Source organism: Phoca vitulina, unplaced genomic scaffold (genome assembly GCF_004348235.1).
Source record: "Phoca vitulina isolate PV1807 unplaced genomic scaffold, GSC_HSeal_1.0 scaffold65, whole genome shotgun sequence".
NCBI classification, from domain to species: domain Eukaryota; kingdom Metazoa; phylum Chordata; class Mammalia; order Carnivora; family Phocidae; genus Phoca; species Phoca vitulina.
Window position 1 is genome coordinate 6,750,085 of NW_022589768.1, and position 20,904 is coordinate 6,770,988.

The following is a 20,904-nucleotide window of genomic DNA, read 5'->3' on the forward strand; positions in this document are numbered from 1 at the left end:
GAAGGAAGGAAGGAAGGAAGGAAGGAAGGAAGGAAGGAAGGAAGGAAAGAAGTACTGGAAGGAAAAGACGGCTCTATCTTTCCCTTTCCTTGAATGTCCTCTTTTGCGGAGTAAGTTACAGGGATGCTATAAGGGAAGTGAGGTTGTAGGGAGGGGTATGACAGAGTCCATTGGTCACGTGTGTTTCTTAGAACCTTCTTGCCCTCTTGCTGCATTTGAAGCCAGTTCTGGTTTGAATAGAACGCCTCTGGTTTGAAGAAAGGTGCCCCGCTTACTCTGTTGTAGATGTAACATACATCATGGGTCCACTGAAACTGTGTGCTCACAGGACACTGGTAACACTGTCCATGGATGGCTGGCCCAGAATGGCAGGTCACACACATATTGTGCATTTCTCCTCTGCTCGTGTGCATAATCCACTGTCTGTTCATCAGACTAGGAGTTAAAGATAAAATTTCAGGAGAAATGAAGAATTTCAGGAGAGCGATAGCAGGACATCAAACCAAGCACTGGGTCCTTGTGAGCACCCAGGGTCCTGGACAAATGCACAGATCACATATCCGTGGTCACGGGGGAGAAAAAGAGGGTGGAGAGCTCTATATCAGAGGTTAGCAACTTACAGCTCATTGGACAAATCTAGCTCATTGCTTTTTTTTTTTTTTGGTACAGCTGCGAGCTAAGAAAGTCTTTTATATTTTTCTTTTTCTTTTTTTTTTTTTAAAGATTTTATTTATTTATTTGACGGAGAGTGACACAGCGAGAGCAGGAACACAAGCGGGGGAGTGGGAGAGGGAGAAGCAGGCTTCCCGCGGAGCAGGGAGCCCGATGTGGGGCTCGATCCCAGGACCCTGGGATCATGACCTGAGCCGAAGGCAGACGCTTAACGACTGAGCCACCCAGGCACCCCAAGTCTTTTATATTTTTCAATGGTTGTTAATCTAAGTACCGACCCTGATTTTGCTTCTTGGTTTGCAAAACAAAATATTTACTATCTGGCCCTTTGCGGAAACATCCAGACCCTTGCTCTAGTTAAAAGAGACTAAAGAAGAAGAAAAACAGAGTAAGGAGCAAAACAACTAAATGCAATGGGAGATTTAATTTGATCCTTGTTTGGGAGAGAAGACAGAAAAAGACATTTTTGGGACAGTGGAGGAAAATTTGAATATGTATTTGGAAGTTGTATACATGGTCATTGTATGTTCCTTCAACTTTTCTGTACATTTGAATTTTCTCATAAGAAGAAGTTGGGGAAAATAATCCGGGTCTGCCTGATGAGTTTCCCTGCCTACTGGGGGTTCGAAATTACTGCAACATGGGTTAGGTTTGAAACATACCACAAATAACATTAGAATGCAGGGATGCGCTGTGGGCCCAGGCCTAGCACGGGGAGTATCCTCACTTCTGTTGGGGTTCCCGGAGAGCAGTTGGTGGTGTGGTGTTAAATGTTTGATATTTGGATCTCCAGGAGCAGAAAAGCCAACCTACAACATTTCCAGTCTCTGTGGTATAAATGCTCCCACCACAGCTGATCTCAAACTACCGTTATGTCACTGAACTTGAAGTTGAAAGGACATACACACAATCAGCTCTCACAGGCCCGTTGGCTACAGCAATCCAGCCCGACAGAGGGTCGGATCTGACAAAAGGCACCCTGATTCCTCAGGTATCACTGAATTGGAGTTAAGGAATGGCGGGGCGGGGCGGGGGGGGGGGGTTGGAATCTGGACCTCGGGAAAGAAGGAGCAAATAAGCTAAGACTTAGGGTTAAAGGATCCTCCGGCCAGAGCCAGCCCCTTCCCTGCCAGGAAACTGGCGCTCATCCGTGCGCTCCCGAGGGTTCAGCATCTCTGAGCTGAATGCTGTACCTCCCAGCAGATGGCTCACTGTTTCCAGACCACCCACGGCACACCTTCTTTCCTAACAGCCCAGGCTTCCAGGGCTCTCCATTCGCCACCCAGAATCTGCAGTCCTCTGTCTGGGTTTACTCTCCTTGTTGTGCTCCATTCCCCAGGCCAGCCAGCCTTCATCCTCCCCTCTGCCAGGGTGCTCTCTCCCCTGCCCCACAGACACAGACTACTTCTTCTGCCCCACAAGTTCGCCCTAGCAATCCCCTGGCTGGAGAGGTCCTGCTCTGTCTTCTCTAGCTAAATTCCAGGAGTCCGTAAAGGCTGGTTCAAGATCCACACACTCCAGGAATCCCTCCCTGACTGCTCCAGCTCCGGCTTCTTTATTCACCTCCATGAATCATCACCTCCACCCCCACCTTTATCTTCGCTGGCTTCATCTCCCACATCACCTCTACCATCCCGGGTCCACCACGTCCACCGCCACTCCACCATCACCTCTACCACCGATGCTCCATCACCTCCAGTATCACTGCCACCATAATTCCCCTCACCTCCCCTGACTTCTTCTCCTCCATCCCCTCCACCACTGTGTGCTCCACCTTCCCTTCCGCGGCTTGGTCTCCGCTGTCAGCTTCACCATTATGACCCCCATTACCTGTCACGGCTTTTCTGTCCTCTATGCTTAGCTCCTCCTCCTCCTCATGATTATCAGATTTTTTTCTTCATGCTCTCCCTGCCCCTTCCCCCGACCCTGAACATAGAAACCTCACATCTGACCCTTGCCCGTAAGTGATAATCCATGTAAAAATGAGCCTTTTCCTGTTGAGCTAAAGAGACCTGTATGAAGAAATCGAGCTCAGATACTGCTTGAAGCCCATGGACAAGGGCATCCATAGTCCTTCTCTAGAGCTAGAGGTTGGCACGGATGTGTGCGGCCGGGGGAAGAGAGCGGGGTCGGTTCCATGGGGTGGGTTCACAGGCTCCACAGCTCCTGCTCTGAGTCCTGCTGCCCCATCATTATCAGAACCAGGGTCACCCCACCCAGTGGGGCAGGCAGCAGTGCCAGCTGGGTTGGACGGAGTGGTCAGTCTGGCCCTGTCTGCAAAGCTTGCTGGGAAAGCATGCTGCTACTCCAAGACCCCAACCTCAAGCGTTAGGCCTAAGTCCCAAACATCCCCAGCTTCCCTTAATAATCACTGTGCCCTCTCACCCATGAAATGATCAAAACCCTCCTTGAACCCATTTCTCTTTGCCATCTCTAGGGTGGATTAGTTCCAGATGTTTGCAGCTTCCTGGGTAAAGGACTGCTTTCTGCCATTCCTCCCCACACACCCCTTCCTAAGCTTGTTGGGGGTACCCCCTGCTACCTCCATTTGGAAGTGCTGAGCCTTCTCCACATGCTTCGTGACATCAACGCCTTCTCTCTTCTCAATTCTCTTGAGAGCGAACAAGACAAATATTGACATCTGTTTTTGGTCCGGATCCTCTGTGCTCTGATAGGTGTCATCGCTCTTTCCTGGACCTCCTTTTGTGTTAGTAATGCCTTTATCCCTGGGGCACGGGAGGTGAGGCGAGGTGGCCCCACAGCATGCCACCTGTGCTGCCTGTTACTCATCTGATTCCCATGCGTGTGCCTTCAGGGTAAACCGAAAAGAGAAGAACGGCAGGTAAAAGTCTCCCTCAGATCTGGCCTCTCTCCCCCATCCTGCTTCTGTCCCTCGAGCTTCCTGCCACCTGCTAAGCACTCACAGCTCTGTGCTCTTGCACCTGGGGCTTCTCCTCCTGGAATGTCCTTCTTTTTCTCCTGGCTCAAAAGCCAGCTCAGGCACTGGATCACTGGAGGGCCTCCCTGCTACCCCAGGAGGGGCTAGGTGCCCTCGTCTGGGCTCCCAAAGCCTCCTGCACACCCCCATTCAGACCATTTAACACACTGTAGCTGTGAGTTTAGTTTCGTCCATGAGCTTCGTTCTCTGTCCCAAAGAGATCTCCACGGGGCGGGGGTGGGGAGGTCCTGGCTTCATCTCAGATTTGAAATAGCCTGTGTTATTGGTTTAAGATGTCTCATGCAAGAAGTTCCTTGAATCACACTTTTGATCCATAAACCCTATCAAGACAGCCCATAAAAGAAAGGCTTCTGGATGAGAGAACTCTGCACTTCTATGAGAGGAATTTAGAACACACAGAGGGACAAAGCGGGACCTTGAACGGATCAGCAACGGGTGCAGGTGTGGCTGGGCAGGGCCAGGTTTAGCACCCTGGCTAGGAAGCACCCGCTGCCTCTCTGAGGGGGCTTCTGGGTTCCTGTGTTTCCTGAGACTCACTTCTCGTTTCTGAAATGACACCTTTCCTCTGCAAATGACCTGCAGTTTCACCAGCCTAGCAAGAACAGGGTCACTTTTCAGCAGCTACTTCTTTGGAGCCCTAACTCACATCTTTCCTGGACTCTCCGTATGAGATTTTAAAATAGTCCTATGGCTTCCTGTGGACTATTTGCTTTTAAAGCAGGAGAAATTTCTATTTATTTCTATTTTTTCCTAACAATATTTTCCAACAGTCCCTCTTACTAAAAACGACACATTTCTTGGGTTCTCCCCTATCAGCGGGAGGGAAAGTTTCATCCAAGTGTATGTGTGTGTTGAGGTGGGAGGTTTACCCAAATATTTCCCGTGTAAGATCCAGGTCCCTATTTAGGACCGAGCCCCACGTGTGTCCTTGGCCTGTGGGTTCTGAAGCCATCGTGCCTGCTCTAGGAAATGCTTGCATATCTCCTTGTCAAACGTCTCTTCCATTCTGTGTTTGGATGGGGTGATTTCTGCTCTTAGGAAAGATGTCATGTTGGGCTTGCATGCCAACGTGGGTGGACATAGGGTCCCTGGTCCAGGGGCTTCCTGGATCCGCATTGGCATAGCCTTTGCCTGGCAGTGTCTGTGGGAGGAGAGGAGCTGTGAGACGTGGACGAGCAGCCGGGTGGCTGAAGGGCCAGCTCTAACCAGCTCCCCTGTGGCTTGGTGTGGGTGACCTGGATCCCAGCGTTCACGAGTTTCACTGGATGGTGGGTGCCTACTCATGACATGAAGATGGAGAAGGTCCCCCTCAAGGACCTCACTTTCCCTGGCTTCTCTCTCTTCCCATCCTTTCCAACAGGGAACATATGCTCTGTTTAAGCACTCGAGGGGCAATTTCAGGGCACAGTCAGTAGACTGCTGCTCTCAGGCTCAAATATAGCTTGACGGGGCTCACTTAGCTAGCTGAGGTCACCACCACCCCCATCTTCCGGGCTCATCATGGCTTTCCAGGGACCACCGGCTTCCCTTCCCCTTTTGTTATCAATCTCCTTCCTGAGCCGAGCTGTGCAGCTTTCTGCATAGTCCTTTCTGGTCTTGTGTCCTCTCAAATCTAAGACGTCATCCTAGAAAGTAACATTTCTGTGTTATCTGGATTAAAGTATGCTGGGCATTAGGAGTAAAACTGCTATAGACATTCTTGTTTGTGTCTTTTTGGTGAATATTCATACTTTTTGTTGGTTATATGCCTAAAGATGAAGTTGCTGGGTCATAGGGTGCTATTTACCTTTAGTAGGTTTACCAAATGCTTTTCCAAAGTGGCTGAACCAACATACCCTCCCACCTGCAGGGTATGAGTGTTCCAGGGCTCCACCCCCTCCCCAACACTTGGTGCTGTCAGTCTCTTTAATTTCAGTCTTTCTGACGGTATGTTGTAAGGTCTCATTGTGGTTTTAAATCACATTTCTCTGGTGAATCATGATGTTGGGTATTTTTTCCTAGGCTTGCCCACCATTTTGGATAACCTTTTAAAAGTTTCTGTTCAAATATTTTACCTATTTTTTGACTGAGTTTATTTCTTTCCTTATATCTGACTCGTGGAGTTTTAAAAATAAACATTCTGAATAGGACTACTTTGTCAGACATACGTAATGCAAATATCTCCCAGTCTTTGGCCTGTCTATTCAGATTCTTAATGATGTCTTTTGATGAAAAGATTATTAATTTTAATGAAGTCCACTTTCTTTTTATTTTTTTCTTTAATGATTAATGCCCTTTATGTCCTGGTTAAGACATGTTTACCCTTCCCAAGGTCATGACGATATTCTCCCGTGTTCTTGTAGAAGAGTGTTTTACCTTCCTACTTCAGCTCTGTGATCCACCTTGCATCAATTTTTGTGTGAAGCATAAATTAGAGGCAAAGGTTAGTTTTCTCCCAAATAGATATCCAGTAGCTCCAATACAATAAGTATTTCAAGATGGTTTTCTCCCATGGAATATCAAATGGAGTTTTGTTGTAAATCAGAGCAACTTTATTCATAATAGCCCCAAATGGAAAACAACCCAGATGTCCATGAATGGATAAGCCATTTGTGGTACATACATACAATGGAATACTGCTCAGCCAATAAGAAGAATGAACTGTGGATATGCACAACACCATGAACGAATCTCAAAAACACATTGAGGAAAGGAAGACAGAAAAGAATACGTACGGTTTGGTTCCACTTATGAGGCATAATTTAATTAATGTATGGTGATAACATAGGGGAAGTGGGTCACCACATTCACAGAAGAGTGGGAGGGTGTTGACCAGGTGGGCTGGGTGGGAGGCACTGTTTATATGCTCTGCACAGTCACACTGGCTGCAAAAGTCAAGAGAAGACATGAGGCATCAGATTAATGTTACCTGTTTGTATCTTAGCTGGCCTCTTCCCATTCCTGCTCTGAGCAGGACCATATCAGTGCATTAGCTATTCTCTGCGGAGTCCCAGAGTCCTAAGTCTTTGGCTCTAGCAGCAATCTTGGGAAAGGGGCTGCAGAAACGGAAGCTTGGATTAATGTACACTTTCTCTCCCAGGAGCTGAAAGAATTCTGTCATCATCCTTACCATTGTCATCATCATGGCTGCTAAGGTTTTGCAGACTTATTACATGTCAAGCACTGTGCTAAACCTTGTCTAATTAATCCTCCCAACAAACCTGGGGTAGGGGTGCTAGCATTAGCCCATGGTACGGATGAAGCGTTTGGATCCCTGTCTTCTCTGAGGCCACATTCATATGGGAGCTACCTCCGTGAGTGCAGGTGTGGAGGGCCCTCACCCAGAACTTGTTCCATTGTGCTCCTTTCCCATCTTCTTTATTTTTAGGGTTTCTGTCCTCTGTGTCCCATGAGGCCAACCCCCTCTAGGCTCCTCTTATGGAGCCCAGCCTTGAAGGATGGCATGAGGCTGCATTTTGTACAGACCTGTAGAAGGCTTGTGAGCAAGTGTGAAAGATGACTCACCTTCACACCAACTCACAGTTCCTGTCAACCCCCAAGGCCCAGGATTCATGTGCTGGGTTTTCTCAATCTTTCCCTATTGGGTGGAGATTTTATAGATAGAAGTGACACATTGAGGAGACATGCTAAACCAACTTGAGATTGCTTTTCCATCCTGCAGACGATGAGGCCATGTTTGTACGTGTGTGTCCGTGCGTACATGTGCATTCACGGGGTCAGAGCCACGGGGCTTCAGGACTGGGGCTGCCTTAAACCAGAGGCAAATCTGTGCCATGGGATTCAAGGGGGCTGGGAATTTATTTTCTTCTCCACTCACTTGGCCCACTGCCTGATATCCCCTTCCCCGGGGACTCATTGCTTTGTGTTGGTGACGGACCTCTGTTGGGATCTGAACACAGCTGCCAGCAGCCTTGTGAAAACTCCAAGAGACCCAGTCCCAGGGGTTCTGCAGCCAAGTGCAGGGGACTACTATGCCACTGGGACATCTGTATGGGCAAAGAAGAGCTGGCCTGGACAACCCAAAATCAGGGACTTCTGCCACTCTGCTCCCAGAAACCCTAAACCAGAGGCAATCCTCAGCAGCCACCTGGCTACCCTGCTTTCCCTGGGGAGAAAAAGAGAAGGAGAAAAAGGGGGGGGGAAGAAAGGAATAAGGAGGAGGAAAGAAGAATAAGGAAGAAAGAGGAGCTCCCTTTCATAGTCTAAATTGTATGCCTCTCTGGACCCTTCCCTAAGGAAAATGTGGGGCTGGGAGGCCAGCAGATACCTCATCCCTGGAGGAGTGGTTGTGATTTTAGGGGCTGATTCCAGACAGGGTCTCAGAGGTCTCTGTTTTTAAATGATCATGGAGTTGGCTTGACATATGTTTAAAGAATATTGGGGTCAAAAGTTGGATCCTGTGCAGTCATGAAGATTGGACATTGATTTATGTGCTTATTTGTCATTCCAGCACATCCCTGCTGTGCTAGACCCTGACACATCAGGGAGCAGGACAGTTGTGATTCCTGCCCTTGGGTCCCAGGCAGTTTTAGGGGAGGATTTCCAACAGAGCTAGGTGCAAATGGTCAATGCTCAGGGGGCAGAGAGTGATGAGCCCGGGGAGAGAGAGCTGTGGTAAGGAGACAGGAGACAGGATGCTGGTAGACCAGGAGTCCGTGGACAGACTACAGCCCACCACCTGTTTTGTAATTAATGGCCCATTCATCTACGTATCATCTATGGCAGCTCTCAGGCTTACAATGGCAGAATTAGGTAGTTGTGACAGAGACCATAGAGCCTGCAAAACCTGAAATACTTTGTGGGCCTTTACAGAAAAAGTGTGCCAACCCTTGACCTAGACTCCAATCCATTTTCCGGAGCCCCAGAGTCCTTAGCACAGTGCTGGTATGTACTTGCTGCTCAATAAATGTTTGCTGTGTGAACAGGTAAGGAAGTACCTGTGTGGGGACAGTGTGGACAAAGGTGGGACATGGCAGAGAGGATCCAGAAGGATTTGGTGAAGGAAAGGAGGAAGGGTGGGGAGAGCAAGAGGCACGCAATCAACCCTCGCTATTCATGGATTACATTTTTGTGAATTTGCCCACTTGCTAAAATTAATCTGCAATCCAGAACTGACACTGTGGACACAGTGTCTCATGGACATGCACAGGTCAGTGACAACTCTGAATGCACATGTTCCCACTGAGGTTGAGCAAGGCGACACTCTGCCTGCTTGTTTCTGCTCTCACCCTGTTCGCAAATGTCCTTCTTGGGGTCTATTTAGCGCCACGTTTTATACATGTTAATGCTTTTCGTGGGTGATTTCCCTGTTGAAAATGGCCCTCAAGGGGTGCCTGGGTGGCTCAGATGGGTAAGCGTCTGCCTTCGGCTCAGGTCATGATCCCAGGGTCCTGGGACGGAGCCCCACATCGAGCTCCTGACTCAGCGGGGAGCCTGCTTCTCCCTCTCCCTCTGCCTCTCCCCCTGCTCATGCACTCTCTTTCTCTCTCTGTATCTCTGTGTCTCAAATGAATAAATACGATCTTTTAAAAAAAAGGAGAAGAAAAGAAAATGGCCCTCAAGCCAAGTTCTGAAGTGCTGGCTAGTAGAGATGTGCCTCATGGAGGAAATACAGGTTAGATAAGCTTTGTTCAGACAGGACTCATAGTTTAATGTTAATGGACCAACTAAGATGTCTTTAAATGGAAACACGCAAAAGACAAAGTTGTGCATTGATGGGATGGTGAGAATGTTGTGACCAGAGGCGGCTCACAGGAACTAACCCTGTTCTCTCCTAAGAATGATGGTAGGGTGTTTGCTAATTCGGTGCTCATGGCAACTTAATAAAACATAACTACTGGAGAAGGACAAGAATTCCCTACAGATCAAGTAAGCGGCAAGGAATAGACAAAGTCTGTTTGAACTGACCAAGACAAGAGAGACACAGTGTGGGATAAAGATGCAAGATGGAGACTGGATTGTGGAAAGGAGCTGGGATTCTTTGGGATGCGTCAGCACCAGCAGCCATGGGGCCGTGAGGACAGCCACTGGGTTGCCAGCACTCTCAGAGGCCACAGCAAGGACCAGGGACCCACACAGAGAAGGACCCGAGCCCACAGAGAGGCATAAGAAATGGTGACCCAGCTGGGACGTGGGTTGGGGCAGGCACACTTGCAAGGGAATTCTTTGACCAGGAGAGCACTCCAAGGTGCAGTGGGGAGATGGGCCTTGAGGACGAGAGGCCGTCTGTCCATCTCTCCACAGCGTGGGAGACAGAGTGGGCAGGACCTTTCAGCGCACACCAGGCTGCTTGAACCAGGCATGGGCGCTCATGAAGGCGAATGCCTGCAGCATGTGCCCGAATTGCCCTTGGAGGAGAGGAGCCCTGCCCTGGGCATCTGGCCTGCCCGGTGGGCCAGCTGGCCGTGGACAAGGTCAGGGGCAGGGGGCCTTAGCAGAGCAGGGAGAGGGGGGCCGAACGCCCGGCCAAGGCTGGGGGCTTCAAGGGGAAACTCGGCCGCAGGAGGGGCAGTGGATAGGGGGCCCTAAAAGACCTTTCTGTTCAGAAACCATCCCCCAAGGAAGACGGGCCATGATTTAGAATGGGATTTACTCCTCACCACCGATCTGGAAGTCACCAGGCAGAAAACTGCTTCCCTCCCCACCCCAGGCACATCTTGTTATGTCAATGTTCTGTTTGCACACAAATAACCTTTTATTGGCATTAAAAAAGAAAACTATTAAGTCATAGGTTTTCAAACTGGAAAGTACCTCAAGAAGTCCAGTTCCTTACCTTGGAGCAAGTAAAATATTATCATTTCCACGTTACAGATTAGGAGCAGGGTGCAGGGGGCCCGAAGCTGGCAGATAAGAAGGGGCAGGTGGAGACTCGAATGCAGGCCCCCTCTTCCTAGGGTCCCCTCTAGCCTGGCTCGGCTCTACCTTCTTCTCTCCACCTGGTTTTGGGACCTGACTCTCTCCATCCGACCCCTGATTTTCTCCAGCAAGTGTCTGTGTAAGGGGGCCTTGTGCCGTGTGTGCGTTGGTCCGGCTCTTCCTGCCCCTGCTAACTCGGGCCTCCCCGGGCCCCCCTTCCTGGTGCTCTGGTCCCCGGCCCTGCCTCTGCCACTGGGTCCAGGGCTGCGGAGAGCAGCCCTCGAGGGAACTGGCAGCTGGGGGCTCAGACACGGGTGGGCTGGTCTGCAGAGTGGGGTTCTGTGGCTCCTCGAAAACAAGCCCCGCTCTGTGTGCCGGGCCGCCGAGGCCAGCTGCTGAGCGGGGGGGAGCAAAGGAAAGAAAATCTGTTGTAGAAAGCCCAGGTGAAGGCGGCCAAGACAAATATACCCAGCCAAGGGAACAGGAGGGCTGGAAGATTCCAGATGCAGAGGCCTCCCTCCACCGCCACGCTCTGTCCAAGGGGCTGGGTGAGGGAAGGAGGGAAGGAAAGCACCAGGGCTGGGTATTCTTTACCTGCTGCCCCCTGAGCCCAAGCAGGAGCTGCTTCCCTGGGGACAGGCCCTTATGGGGGGGGGTGGTTTGGTGAGGAGGGTTCAACCCAACTCGATCCAACTTGGCTTGGAAGCCCACAGTCCCACGAGGGGCAGACGGGGAAGGGGCATGTGGACAATGCCGGGCTTTGTCCCAGGAGACGAGCAGCCACAGGACCCTGCCCTCCTGCTCCTTCTCTCTCTCCCGCTCGTCCCAGGCCCCTGCCTTACTCACTCTTGTGTCACGTGGCCCTTCTGTCAACACTGGCTGAGCAAGGGGGGCTGAGGGAATGTGTGGGTCCTCCCTTTATTGCTGTTCTGGGAACCAAACCTGGGCCTCATGGAAATGTACGCTCTGAAAGGACAGCCCAGCACGGGACGTTTACCCAGGGCGGACCCCGGGTGAGTCAGGGGGCTGCACGTCCTGGGAGAGATTCACGCCAGCGCGTCGCAGGCGGGAACAGTAGGGCATTTTGCTGCCTTCTCATTACCAACCGTCTCTCCGGCACCGGGAAAGAGAGGAGAGCGGAACTCGCTGCAGACAAAGTTAGCACCAGGGTGGGGTAGCTTATGGGGCTGAAGCAAGCCTGTGGATCTGGTTGGGCAAAAGCCCCCGGGGCTGGTCACTAGGCAGAGGCCCTGGGGTCTGCAAACCTAATGCTAGGGCAGGGCCACAGGGTAGTGAGACAGGAGCCCCCACGGGCAGCCTCACTGTATGTCTGAGGCCACCTGGCTAAGACTCTGGGGTCTTTTCCGAAGTTTTGGAGGGCTGGCCTCTTGAGAGAGTGATGCTGATCTCAGTGGGCCCCAGAGGGAACTGGGGTAATGGAGAAAGAGCTACATTCAAAATAAGGAAGAACTTGTTAGTAACTGTGAAATCTCTCTGCGGACAGATGATGGGTTTTAGAAGGTCATAAGTTATCTCCTACTAAATGTGCTCAGGCAAAAGCTAGGGCAGTCACTTAGGAGGGATGTCTGGAGGGGAGTGGCCAACTGGATGGATGGCTGAAACAGATACTCCTGAAGGGCCCGTCCTTAAAGCCTCTGAGTCTTAGAAACTGTGTCTGTGACATGCACCCTGGCAAGGGTCTCCATATCACCGAGCCTCAGTTTCCCCATCTGAAAACCTGAACTTGTCTAGGCCGCATCATTGTGGAGACCAAATGAGCTTTGACATGCTCAAGCGTGTCCTAACACAGAAGGTAGCAGGAACATAGGTTCTCGGTACATATGTGTGGCTGTGAAATTAGCAAGGTCAGTGGCTGATGATACCAATGGCAAGACCCCAACTTCTACTGAAGGTCCACAAGCTCGAGCGTCAAGCCTTGCCTCACTGTTCCCTATATCAACCATCCTCCTCCCTCTGGCTTTTACCTTTTCTTAAAAGACTGATCTCAAAGATGATCTCTTCTGAGTTCTTTATAACCTACCTGCTCTATTTGGGCTAGACCAACTGCCCCTTCTCACCTGAGCTAGTGTTCCCTAAGGCTTTTTTGTGATGGTCTGTTTTCTGGCTGCTCTTTCCCACCAGGCTGAGCTCCCAGAGGGCAGGGGTGGTGCTTCCTGCATCATCCAGGTGGGAGCGTTTAGTGGTGAAGAACGTGTGCTTCGGGATCACCCACACCTGGGTCCCAGTCCCCGCCTGCTCTTGATTAATGGCAGGAACTTGGCCTCCCAGAGTCTCAGTTTGCTCATCTGTGAAATGGCGATAATAAAGTGAGGTTCATCCCACTCGGAGTTGTTGTGGGGATTAAGGCGAGAACACATGTGGGGTGCTCAGCACGGGACCGGGTACACAGAGCATGTCGCATGGATGGAGCACGGTGACTGATTTTGGCGGCAATGCTTAACACACTGTGAGTGACTGAATGAATGGAGACAGACATCTTTCTGTCCCCTGCCTGGCCGGGCTGGGCTCGTCACAACCTTCAGCAGGGGGCCCCATGTACTATCTCCCCACCGCAGTAAGGGCACTGTGTCAAGGAACAAGGTGAGTCCCCGAAGGGCAGGGAACTCAGGGACCAAGGAGTCCAGGCTTTTCCTTGGGTCCCCCTCAAACACACACACAGCTGCTCTGGAACCCTTCAGAGGCCCTGGAGGGCAGTCCTCCCTGGGGAGCCGTGCAAGGTCCCTGGTACCACAGCCAGGGCTCCATCCGCTCTTCCGCTAGCCTCACTCCCAGGCTGACTGTTGCTTCTGGAGTTTGTTTAAGGGAAGTGGCTGAAGTAGCGTGAGCCCTGGGACCACACGCTGTCCAGCTGTGCAAGCATGCACACAACAAAGCAGCCCACTGAAGGCCAGAACTACCCAGTCCCATAAACAGCCTGCAGAAGGGACACCTCGTCCTCCATTTACAGAAATGCCCCCTGGGGGGCTCTATTTAAAGATCCACACACTGGAATAAGCACAGGCAGGTTTATTTCTGATGGTCCACGTGGCCCTCTGGGATTCTCCCTGAAGAGTGACTCCGCTTCCCTGTTGACCCAAAATAACCCCCCCACGCCCACCCAACCCCAGACATTTTAGTCTCTCTGGGTCTTTTCATTAAAACAAACAACCCACCTAGTCTATTAGGGCTTTTGTTGTTGTTATTTCTTTCTGAAACATGGTTCAGCCCAGTCTCTCTGAGAGGTCTGAGTCTGGGCCAATTATGGATGTTTAAAATTTAATTGTTTCGATGTCACCAAGTAGCAGAGACCGGGATTTGGGGGTGGGGGGTAGCGGGGCAGGTGCAGGGTGTGAAACGCAGGCCACCTGTGAACTTAGAGCGCATGATGATTGCTCTGTACCTGGGGGAAAGAACTTCTGAAAGCACAGAGGAGAGCAAAATGACCCCTGGCCCCAGCTGCCCACCTTCCAACCAGCCACTCATGGGGAAGGGACCGGTGATGACAGGGACAGAGCCCCGGGGGTCAGGCTCTGAGCCTGGCTGGTGTGTGGTAGGCACCCATCCTGGGCGGCACGATAGCAAGGGACGAGGGGAGTTCTGCAGTCAGGCAGATAGGTGTTGGAGTCCTAGTTGTACCAGGCCAACTTCTTACCCGTCTGTGCCTCAGTTTCCCTACCTGTACGAGAGGATAACAGAAGACCCAACTCAGAGGGTTGTGGCAAGGACGAAATGAGGGGATGTTTGCAAAGAAGTCAGAACAGTGCCTGGGTCTTGGCAAACGATCAATTATTACTATTCCCACATTAGAGAGGAAGAACCAAGGCTTGCAGGGGTAGTGCGACTAGCCCAAGGTCACACAGCCAGTTCACAGTGGAGACAGGATTCAAGCCCAGACCAGCTCATCCCACCCTGCATGGCCACACGGAGGAAGGGCCTTCCAGCTGGTTCCTGAGCTGAAGAAGCTGATAGGCACCCTGCCCACCCTTTCCCATGCCCACAACCTCGGGGGGCCCAGGGACATAAGGGCAGTCTTAAGATTCTGGGTTTTTCTAACACTGACAGGTAGCCAATACTTCCTGTAGCTTATATTCGATGCTTACACAGCTTTCACAATGTGCCCACGCCTCGCCAAGCACTTTACGTGTATTAACTCAGTTCTTAAAATAATCCCCTAGGAGGTAGCTACTATGATTATCATCCCCATTTTACAGATAAGGAAACTGCGGCCCAGAGAGGTTAAATGACTTACCCCCTATCACACAGCTAGCACATGCTAGGATTTCAACCCAGGTCTGGTTCCAGAATCCATGCTCTTAACCATCATGCCCGATGTTTTATATGCAAAACACTTAAGACAGCAACTTGCCCCCTGCCTTGCCCTCAGCGCCCCATCCCCTTTATCCTTTGCCACTTCTCTTTCTCTATGGCCTTGTCCTCCTCTAACGTACCATATACTTCGCTTATTGATTGTATCTATAGTCTAATGTCTCAGCTCTATCCTTAGTGAATGTAACCACCACCAGGTGCTTGCACACAGTAAATGAATGAACGAATCACTAGGTGAAGAAGCAAAGGGCTCCTAGGAGTTGCACTGTATTAAGTATATTAAGTACTGTGATTTGCTCAAGCACTCATTTGGTTGAGTGGTGAGCCAGGACTCAAACCCAGATCTCCAAAATGCTCTTCTTAATCATGGGTTTTCTCTTAAGAAAGGATGTATTTAGCCATTATGTTACTGTGTATATGTATGTGTATAAATAAACATACATATATATGTATTTTTATTTTTATTTATTTATTTATTTTATTTTAATTTTTATTTTTTTTAAAGATTTTATTTATTTGACAGAGAGAGCACAAGCAGAGGGAGAGAGAGGGAGAAGCAGGCTCCCTGCTGAGCAAGGAGCCCAATGTGGGACTCGATCCCAGGACCCTGGGATCATGACCTGGGCCGAAGGCAGCCGCTTAACCAACTGAGCCACCCAGGCATCCCTATATGTATTTTTAAATGACAAAACTCTGAAAGAAGTCTGTGGTGGGGCTCATTGCTTGGCAAACCGCTAACGCCAAATTTTCCAGGTGCTACTTCGAGAAACCGAAATGGAGAAGCACGTGTTTCATAAGCAGGGCTGCTGGGTGAAAAAGACTTGGAAAGTTGTGATGGACCTAAAAGAATATGCCCCCAAATGTAAGTCAATACGAAAGGCACACTAAAACAATGGAAGTGGAAGGGAGTCCAGCAAAATTCTGATTTTTCCTGTGATGGGGACTTGGATGCTTCTCTTAGAAATATCAGAACTCCAGCTTTTTTCAGAAAAAATCTTCGGTGTGTGTGCGGTGTGCCAAGAGGCTGAGCCAGCATGGGACGATGCCCTCCCTGCCTCAGGGAACTCAGTCCAGGGGGGGCACCAGAACTCAGCACCCAGTGCACTGTGAGGCATGGTGTGGAGACGCTTAAGGATGAGGTACTTTGTGGGCATAGGGGTTTGGGAGCTCCCAAGAAGCTTCACGGAACCTCCTGCCTCCGCGCTTAAGGCAGCTGTCCTTCCATTAGGCCCACGCTTTACCGTAAAGCCCTGGGGGCAGGGCTCTTTCCTAACCCCTTTCTGTAGTGCCCTGCCTCGCCCCACTGCTGGGCCCCACACGCTGCCTGCAGATGCCCCAGAGCTGTCCTTATTCAGCTCCCAAGCATCCGTTTCCTAGCAGCTAACCTTTACTGAGCACTGGACATGCTCCCAGAGCCGTATTATTAGCTTTGTTGCTTTATCTCAACCCTCATATCCGCTGCCTACCCCCTCCATCCCACCCCTTGCTTGGAGATGCCGCTGTTATTTCCATTTCACAGATGAAGTAACAGAGGCAGAGAGAGAAGTCAGCTACTGCCCCATCACCCAGACTCTGCAGGGCCGGCGCTGACCCTGACGGCAGGTGGTTGACTCTGGGGCATCAGGCTTTCTCGGCTGCCTCCCACCTGTGCAGGGGAGTGGCCCGAGGGCCTGGGGATGGACGGACTTGGGACGGAAAGATATGAGGACATCCTGGACATAGCTCTACCTCCTCATGTTTGGCTCACTCTGCAACCAGAGTGTGGGCATCTTCCCATGAGGTCTGCTCCCATCCTCGGGTGGGGGTCCAGGCAGCCCACTGACGCTGATCTCGTGGGACCTGAGAGCTGATATTCTCTAGGCTTGCCCTCCTATGAAGGTCCTGTGCTCCAGACCTTTCTTGACCCATCTTCCACCCCTGCCAGGGCCCCTCTGGCTTCCCAAGGTGCTCTCCCCACAGGAATGTATTAAAGACATCTGTCCTTTTTCCCCATGTGGGGCTTTGTGGAGATATGGCATTAAGACTGAGATGAGAATTTTAATGATGAATTTTTTGGTGCAAATGAAATTTAGTAGGGCCTTGTTTCAACCACCTCAGAGCTGACTTAAGCCTTCTAACTAGAGCTCCTTCCTCCAGGGCTCTTGATGCTTTGGAGCTGGTCTGCCCCGTCCTCTCCCCACCTCTCCTCCTGGAGCAGTGTAAGCTCCATCCCAGCCACAGGACGTGGGCTGAGCACCTGCTCCCTGCCAGGCCCCAGGGGAGCTGCTGGTTGGAGCACATCTCACCTTGGGATCAGCTCCTGCTGCCTCAGATGCACCAGGCGTCCAGGGACCACGGGACAGAGCTTAAGCTCTTCCTTCTTCGGAACTGGGAGATTTCTGGCAACCTCAGGGAAAGATTTCACATTTTGTCTCCTGCTTTTCTTTAATAGCAAACGGATGGAAAATGCAGAAAACCCTGTGCTCAGCAAAACCTCCCTCTGTAGGAAATAGCTGGAAACCGCGGTCCAAGATGAACACCAGGCCAGCTTAGGTGTTTCTTGGAGCCTCTGGCTTGGTTACATAACGCCTGATGGCCCAGCCCAGGCGAGCTGACACCCCTGGAGCTTGGCGAGCCCCCTTTACTCTGTGAGCCCCCTGCCCTGGGCTGGTCAGGCCCTTGGGAAGGCATGAGCTTTCTCTGTGATTAACAATTGGTCTGTTTAATACTGACTCCTCCCCCTGCCCCTTCTCCCCTACCCCCAGGCTCCTTTTTCATGGAAAAACAACAGTTTCCATGATGAGCTCACTGTGGAGGCAGGAACTGAACCTGTCTGGGCCTTGGTCTCCCCATTGGAGGGGTGCGGATTAAGTGACCTGTGGTTTTTGCTTGGAGCCAACATTCCATGATCCTATGGCTTTTCTCATGGAGGAAAGCTTCTCCCTGTTCTTGAGTCTGCAGACCGTGACTGAGAGGGAAGGTTTCCAGGCAAAACCCTCAAGCCCCCTCCTGGTTGGCTGTGACTAATCTTGGCCTCTTCCTCACCTAGCAACGATACACACATACACACAGGGTAGCAAGCAAGCGTGCCTCACGGGGCTTGCTTGCTTGCTTTCATTCATCCACGCATCCAGCCACCCATCCATTCATTCACTTCCTCATTCATTTGTTCCATGACGGCTCACTGAGCTCCGACTGGGTCCTGTAGACGCACAGGTGATAGGATCCCCTCCCTGCCCTTGAACTCATGGACTGCTAGGGGAGGGGCGGCACGTAAGTCAGATAGGACGATGCTGAGTGAAAGGTCTAGGGTAGTGGTCTGGCAGGGAGTTGTGAGGACGAGAAGTGCCCACAGCATCCTGGACGTATCTCCACCTTCAATTAATGTTGCTCACACTAGACCCAGAGTGTAGACATGCCTGTGAGGTGCCCTCAACAGTTTGGAGATGATGTCTCTAATCCTGTGCCCAGGACGGTTGGCCGAGGTCAGGAAGGACATGCAAGTGGGGAAGTTGTAACCAAACCCAGGACCGATGAATGTCATCAAGCTGGTGATTCGTATCTTGACCACGGCACACAAAGTTAAGGCTCAGGACCCTAAGACAAGACAGAGGGAGAAAAGTGCCCAGGCCTCACTGTAGAATTCCAGAGCCAACTGCTTCAACTTTCTCTTGAAGGCAAGGCAACTGAGGCATGGATTGGTCAAGTCACCCGCTCAGTGTTCCCCAGCCAGGAAGAGGCTGAGCTAGGAGAGTGGCCAGGTCTGCCGACTCCAGGCTGGCCTCTGGCAGGCTCTGGTTCAGGCACACTGCTGTAACTGCTTACACCCCCCACCCCACCCCCACTTCCTAGAACTTTCCCCCGGGAGATCCTGAATCAGGCTGCCTGGCCACAGCAAATGATGCTGTGCTAGCAGACAGGGGTGAGCTCATCCCCTGAGGCGGCGTGGCAGGACCGTGGTGGCAGCCGGGCTTCTGCTCCCGTCTGAAATCATGACTGAAAATAGCTTGCCTGCGGTCTATTGATACTCAATACTCTATCATCAGATTGAGGAAGTCAATTAAAAGTGTCTCGTTTTTCCCCCTGGGGGGGCCTGGGAACTGCACGGAAGCCAGAGACCAGTGACCCACAGGAACTGGGCCAAAAGTTCCCCTTGACGACTCCCCCAAAGCCAGAGGCCGCAGGCTACACCTCGCCACTCTGTAGGCTGTGTCGGGCAGCTCCCAGGGACTGGCGACAAGAACCCAGCTCTCTGGTCTGCAGAATGGGCTCAGGCTCAGGTTGCAGAAACATCTAGTCCTCCTGGAAAATGCACAGGAAACAGCTCAGGATGGGAGGGCCCTGGGATTGCCCTGGCCCTTCCTGTGGGCAATGGGGCAGAAGTCAGGAGACCAGGCTGGTATGAGCTGGGAGCGACTGTGGCCGTTTCCAAATGGGACCTCAGGGACATGGGTTAATGTTCAGACCAGGCCAGGAGTAGGAGTGCCCAGGGGAATGCCAGCCCCTCTCCTGCCACATGGGAAATGCAGAGAGGAGGACCTCCTTCTCTCCAACTCAGTGCTGACCCCTGCCAGCCAACAGGGCTCCCCAAGCCCCGCACCCACTGAAGCCCAACTGGGCCCCTTCCTCGAGAGAGCCCAGCCCTCTGTGGGCTCTCCGTCTAAGGTAGCTCCACCTTATGACTCAGCCCACCCCCCCCTTCCACCGTTGCCCCCACAGCGCTTCCCCTTTCCAAGGCCCCTGGGCTTCCAGCTTTCCTCGGGGGGCTGCCATAGCTGTGACAGCCTAGGGAGACAATGCTGGCCCAGCGTTTTTTCCCTCCTTGAGAATCCAGCGTCAGCATCACCTGGAGGGGTTGTTAAAACCCAGGGCTGGACCCTACCTCCAGAGTTTCTGATTCAGTAGGTCTGGGGTGGGTCCTAAGCACGTAATTTTGAACAAGTTCCCAAGCAAGGCTAATGCTGCTGGTCCAGGGACTACACTTTGAGAGCCATGGTGCTAGGCAGTGACTGGATGAGAAGGGGAGCAGCGTTGGCTGGCCAAGGAAGGCCCCCCCTGAGGAAGTGACACGGAGCTGGGACCTGAATGACAAGGAAGAGCCATTCGTGCAAAGGTCTAGGGGTTTCTAAACTCTTCTGTGCCACAGGCACTGGGCCGTGTAGTGAAACCTATGGAACTCTTCCCAAAGTGATGTTTTTAAACTCATAACATCATACACAGAGGGGTTACATGGGACAGTGATGAAATTGAACTCCAGCTCAATCCATAGATGCCCCTGCTTAAGAGCCCCTAGGGAAGGAGTGTTTGGGGAAGAGGGAACAATCGGTGTGAAGTCCTTGTGTGGAAATGAATTTGGCAGGTTGGGGGACAACACAGGCTGGGGGTCCGAGCTCAGTGGGCGGAGGGGAGTGAAAGCAGGGGCCCGCGGCCATGTGGCTGGCTTTCGTCTGTACTCCCAGCGCGCTGGAAGCCGCGGGGGGGCTTTGAAACAGGGGGTGTGGTGATCAGATCTCTCTTCTACAAGTTCACTTTGGCTGCTGGATGGAGAATGGGATGTTAGGAGAAGCAGAGGGAAGGCAGAGGACCCCGAAGGTCTGTGAACCCAGCCGCGAGTCTGACTCTGAGCGCGAGCACACCGAGGGGCCTGGGGAGGCATAATCGAGTGCGGCAGCAGAGGCAAGGCAGGACCCGGATCTGGAGCCAGAGCCCAGGGCTGACTGTTCCTCATTCACCGTGTGACCTTGGACCGACGGCTTGCCTTCCCTGGGCTCGCGCTCAGGGCTCGGGTGGGCAGAGGGAGGGAGGGAGGGGTGGACCGACTCTGAGAGTCTGTGAGAATTCGGTGCGGGACTGGCGACCCCTCTGGCTGAGAAGTGCTGTTCGTCGGGGGAGGCGAGGCCCCAGGCGGCGGGCGCCCCTGTGGCTGCCCAGCCGGGCCTGCGGGCCGCTCTGAGGGCGGAGGGGCGGCGGCGCGGCGGGGAAGGCGGCGGCCGGGTCGGCCAGGTGGCGAGGCGGCGGGGCGGCGAGGCGCCTCCGCTCGGCGGCCAGCGGCGCCTGCCCAGGGCAGTGGGACCCTGGGTGGCGGGGGGGGGGGGGGGGGGGGGGGGGGGGGG